Genomic DNA, 6,000 nt, shown 5'->3' with positions numbered 1-6,000 from the left:
CCCTTCTGATGTCTATGTCAGAAGCTTTCTCTATCTGTTTTATACTTTAGTAAAATTTTATTACACAAAAGCTCTGAGCGATCAAGCATGTCTCTGGCCCCAGATTTAATTCTTCTCCTCTGGGGGCCAAGAATCCTGGCATCTTTCATGATTTAGCAACAACCTTTCATCTTGGGGGCTCATCCAGAATTCTTCAGGACAAGATAAGGATGCTTGGAGCTCTAGTTCTTTGTTCTCTTAGCAAACACATTTTCTGTTGTACTTTACTAACTCTACGATGTTCTTGTGTGAATGAGTGGAACGCCCTGTGCAAAGCAAGTGAGGAGCCCTGCTCTGCAATTTCGAGGGGCATTGTAATGACTGAAGGCAGCCTCCAAAAGGAAAGCCTTGTTGGGGGTTTATACCAACCTGCCAATGCCAAGAGATACCCAACATGCCTGTGACGGGAGTAGCCAGAAATGGGCAAAGTGTGTGGACCAAACTCTCCTTTCTCAGTCAAGCTTCCTGGTATCTTTGACCATTTCATAACTTCTTGGGAATTAGAGCTACTGACCTAATCTGTTGGATCATAGACTTTCAAGGGACTTGTGATCTATGTTGTTACTATGTACTGTTACTTAGGTCCCAAACTTAGATTGGTAGTCAGCAAGTGCCTAGCCTCGCTAGGAGCTGAAAGTCCAGAAGCTAGATGGACCTCTAGCTCCAAGAGCATCTCTCAGGTTAAAGGTTACTCAGATAGGAAGTACAGTGGGCTTCTTCCTTGGTAATGCTAGCTCTTGATGGACAAGAAGAGGCTCTCCAGTGGCTTTTATCCCAACTCCTTACATAGTCTTTCTGTGGAATCTGTGGGAATGAACTGGAAGGACTGGCCCTAATAACTCGAGGACAAAAATCATTTTTTCGTCACTGGCCAGCCCTTCACCATCTCTTTTGCTATTGCTTATACTGGTGTGGTGAAGCTCGGAAGGAACATATCAGTTTTATGTTTGTACCAGTCTTATTGTTGTCAGGAACATACTCAGGGTTGTGCACAGGCACTCAGGTGATGAATGCTTCCCCTGGTGGTCTTAGCTTGGGAGGCATTCCAGAAGGTTACTCTGATTGCACCCTGGGTGGCATCAGAGGCAAGCAAGGTTTTCATGGTGAGGAACTGGACACTAGTCTGGGATGCCATCAGGTCTATCCTTGGTACATCTCCACCGCACCTCTGTGGTAGAGCTGGGAGGGAGAAATACGGTGCCTGTGTTGGTAAGAGACAGACTAAATCTGACCAGGGAAAGAAAACTTCAGTGGAAAGTCTGTCTACACCCCCATCTAGAGCAGGGAGGGACGCCTCTGGTAGAAAGATGTCTCTGGTCACTTTTTTTTTTCTCTCTTACAGAGGAGAGCTAACAATTCCAGCCTCATTCCTTTGAACAGTATCCTGAAAAACTAGGGTAGATTTGATCCCCAGAGCTTAAAGAAGACACTCCTGATCTTCCTGTGTGATACTGCATAGCCATGATATTCATTGGAGGATGGAGAATGGTGGCCAGTTGGAAGGTCATTTAATTATACTACCATTTTACAATTAGACAAGTTCTGTAGAAAACAAGGGGAATGGGTAGAAGTAGCATATGTGTTGCCCTTTTTGTCTCTGTGATATATGCCAAACTTATGTCCTAAGAGTATAGATTTGGGTATGAAACCTTCATCTCCCCCCATCCTCTGACTTTGCCCCCATACTCGGGGCTCCAAATTGAGCAAACTGAAAGTCAGAGAACCCCCCCCCCCTCAGCCAACCAGGAAGGGTTGCCTTGGTCTCAATAAAAACCCAAACTGAGCTTCAAACTGCCCAAGTGGAGGTCCAAACAACCCTTGTCTCAGTATGACCTCAGACTACTCTGGTTTCAATAGAAACTCAGGCAATAGAAGTCAGAGAAGCTCAGACAGTAAAAACTAAGGGTGACATACAGCATGAGATGGAGGACAGGAGACAAAGAGATAAAGAAAAGCAGGTTTCTCCAATCTATCCCTGGGATCATACGTGCCAAGCAGCCAGAGAGACTGAGGAATAGCTGCACAAGTTGTTGCGTTTTCATGAAGCACCCACCGGGAGAAATAATCAGTCTTTGAGAGTTAATAAGCCCCTTTCTTATCAAGAAATACAAAGAATCAAGGAGGATCTGGGAGACTATTTAGAGGACCCAAAAAAATATATTAGAGCTTTTAAGGGTGTTACTTTGCTTTAGGACCTTACTTGGAAGGATGTGATGTATATTCTTGGGACAAACACTGACTCCTGACTCAAAAACTCAAGTTTTTGGGAAAGTGGTTGCCTATGGAGATGAATGGCTTGGTAATAAATCAGTAGGGAACAGGGAGGACGAGATAACTGCCCTCCCCACTGGGAATCGGGTGGTCCAAATTACAGAACCAGACTGGGACTACAACACAACTAAAGGAAGATGGGATCAGAGACATTTTTTCAGATGTATTCTTGAAGGACTCAGACAAGTGCATGCTAAGACTTTAAACCATGCCAAACTGGCAAACATAGAACAGGAAGAGAAGGAAGGTCCTGGTAAATTCCTAGATAGACTGAAGGAAGCCCTTCGCAGATTCACTGAGATTGATCCCAAAAGTGAAGAAGGAAGAGTGATCTTAAAATATAGATTTCTCATTCAGTCGGCTCCAGATATTCGCCGTAAGCTATTGAAACAGGTGTATCGACCAAATCAGTCTTTAAATAATCTGTTGCAACTGGTTCAGTCTATTATGGCAGGAAATATGAGGAAAAGAAAGAAAGGCAGAGAAAGACAAAGGAACAGGCAGAAGCCCTTCTAATGGCTGTCAGAGCCGTTCTTACATAGCCTGAGAAAAATGCCCAGTGAGACCCAGGTGAAAAGGGATGGGCTTACTGTTACTGTGGAAAGGAGGGGAACCTCAAGCAAAATAGCCCTCAGGCATCTAAGCTGCCCGGGCTCCATATCCTGTCTGCAGGGGACCACACTGGAAGAGACATTGCCCCCAGAGGTGTAGGTTTCAGGGCCCAGACTCTCAAGACAATCAGGACTGAAGATGCCCAGGAGTCCCCACACAAACTCTCGTCCAAATTACACCTGAGGCACCCCAACTATCAATAACTGTGGGGAGTCAATCTGTCGATTTCCTTTTAGACACTGGGACAACTTTCTCTATGCTTACTAAAGTCCCTGACCCACTTTCTTCCCAGTCTGCTTCCATAATGGGACTATCTGGATGAGCCAAACGGTATTACTTCAGTTGTTCTTTAAGCCACAACTGGGACTCTGTGCTATTTTTCACATGAGTTTCTAATTGTGCCAGAGCCTCCCTTATGCCTTTTGGGAAAGGATATACTGAGCAAGGCCCATGCCTCCGTTTCCATGAGTATGGAGCCCTCCCTTTCTCTCCCTTTAATTGAAAAAAAAAAAAATGTAAATCCTAGAGTGTGGACTGATGGAAAATCTGTGGGTCGAGCACAAAATGCTATTCCTGTAGTTGTCAAGCTCAAAGGCTAGCACTTATTTACACATAAGAAGCAGTATCCACTGAAACTTGAGGTTAAGAAAGGGTTAAAACCCATCATTGAGAATTTAAAGGAGCAGGGGCTGTTAATTCCCTGTAACAGTGCATGCAGCACTCCTATTTTGGATATAAAGAAATCAAATGGTAAGTGGAGGCTAGTTCAAGATTTACATATAATAAATGAGGCTGTAGTTCCTTTATACCACATGGTGCCTAATCCTTGTACTCTATTGTCTGAAATTCCTGAATGAGCCAGATATTTTTCAGTTTGCTTTCTAGAATTAAACCTATATTAAATCATCCTCTACCTATGACTTTAAGACAATTGAGAGTTTTTTTTTTTTTGTTTTGTTTTTTTTTTGTATCACAGGCTGCTGCTGCATTTGGATTCTGGGTTATGGGGAACTTGCCTTTATATAAACTTAAAACTGAAACTCAGCAGGCGCAAACCGACAAATTTCTTTGGTCTCCAGATACTCAAAAGGCTTTTAAGGCTCTTCAGACTGCTCTCCTGCATGCTCCCACTTTGATCTTGCCCACAAGGGTCATAATTTAATTTGTTTGTCACTGAAAGAAAAGGTATGGCCTTGGGAGTTTTGACACAACCCCGAGGGCCTCGCCAACAACCTATTGCTTATCTAAGCAGAGAATTAGATGTAATTTCAGATGGGTGGTCACACTGTCTAAGAGTGATTGGGGCAATGGCTTTATTAACACCTGAAGCCCTCAAAAAAATTAATGTACGAAATTTTACTGTACTGACTTCTCATGATGTGAGTGGAATCTAAAATTTTAAGGTTAATACTTGGGTGACAGACAATAGGCTTCTTAAATGTCGGTCATTGTTGTTAGAAAGACCAATAACTAAACTTAAAGTTTGTGGAAATTGAAATCCTGCCACTTTCCTTCCTGAGAAGGAAAATGACGTGCCTGATCATGATTGTTCCCAATTTCTAACTTTAAACCATGCATCTGGGTAATATCTGATGGATACTCCATTAGACAATCCTGACATGGAAATATTTACAGATGGCAGGTCTTTTGTTCGGGATGGGAAGCATAAAGAAGGTTACTCCATGGTGACAGCTGAACAGGTTTTAGAAGCAAAATCTCTCCCCCAGGGAACAAGTGCTCAGCTAGTGGAGCTTGTGGCTCTGACCTGAGCTCTAGAGTTAAGCAAAGGACAGCGAGTAAATATCTATATTTATTCTAAGTATGCTTCTTTGAGTTTACATGCTCATGCTGCAATATGGAAAGAAAGACAGTTTAAAACGGCGAAAGGGGAACCTATTAGGCATTTCAGAGAGATCGAGAGACTTTTAACTGCTGTATATTGTCCTAAAGAAGTAGCTGTTATGCATTGCAAAGGGCACAGCAGGGACAGGAGTAAAGTAGCCGAAGGTAATCAGCTGGCTGGCTGTCAAGCCAGAAAAGCGGCACTTTAGAAAACCCCTTCACTGCAGATGCTTTTGATCTGGACAGGTCCTGTGGAACAGGAAAAACCACAATATACTGAGGAAGAATTAGAAAGATATGAGAAAAAAGGAGCAAAGATAAAGGATGGTTACAGTCCGAGGATGGACAATAATTCCTGAAAACGCTCAATGGAAAAATTTTCCTAAATCCTTGGAATTAACTAATTATGTAACTCAGCTCTCAGCTTCTCAACAGGCATTAACAGATCTCCAGGAGGTGACTCCTGACCCAGTCTCTGAGTCAAGCAAGCCCCTATTTGAGCCAGGAACCGAAGTCCTGATAAAAACATTGGGATCTGTGGGCCAATCACTTGAGCCCATCTGGAAGGTCCCTTACCAGGTTATTCTTTCTTCTCCCACAACTTTCAAAGTGCCAGAAATTGATTCGTGGGTGCATCACACTCGAGTTAAGAGGTGGCACCCTGACCAGAACTAAGTGATGTCATTTTATCCCTTTACTTTCTATGCTCTTACTTTATACTTTTCAGATGGGCCTGATAATCTACATGAGCCTGCTTCTGCTGACTCCAAAAATCCTGAGTCTGCGATTTGATCCTCAAGACAATGCCCTTCTGTCCTGAGTTCACTCCTACTGCATTCCACAATCAGTCTAACTGCTGGGTCTGCAGAGTGCTCCCCTGTGTATCAGTGGAAGGTGTCCCTTGGTGGACATCTCCACTTCAAGGAAAGGATTTTCTCCAAGTCTGTGCATACCTTCAATAACAACAATCATATGTGGTGCCTTTTACTAAACTTCTAACAATCCTAAAATGGACTGGTGCAAAAATTTTTATCTTAACTATGGGCATAATGTGACTTTTAACTTTGCTGATTGTTCTGTTTCTGCTGTTTGCTCCCTGCGTCTGTAACTGTGTAGCTGGATTTGTTTCTAGACACATGAAGGCTTTTAAGTTACAAATGGTTGTAACTGCCTGCAACTGCCACAGCTTCCTCCAACTGCTACTTGGGGCCCCTGGATCAGAGACCCTCAGTATGA

The sequence above is a fragment of the Dama dama genome, chromosome X (genome assembly GCF_033118175.1).
Source record: "Dama dama isolate Ldn47 chromosome X, ASM3311817v1, whole genome shotgun sequence".
Lineage (NCBI taxonomy): Eukaryota > Metazoa > Chordata > Mammalia > Artiodactyla > Cervidae > Dama > Dama dama.
The sequence above is the reverse complement of the archived record's forward strand: the minus strand, read 5'-3'. Positions refer to the sequence as shown.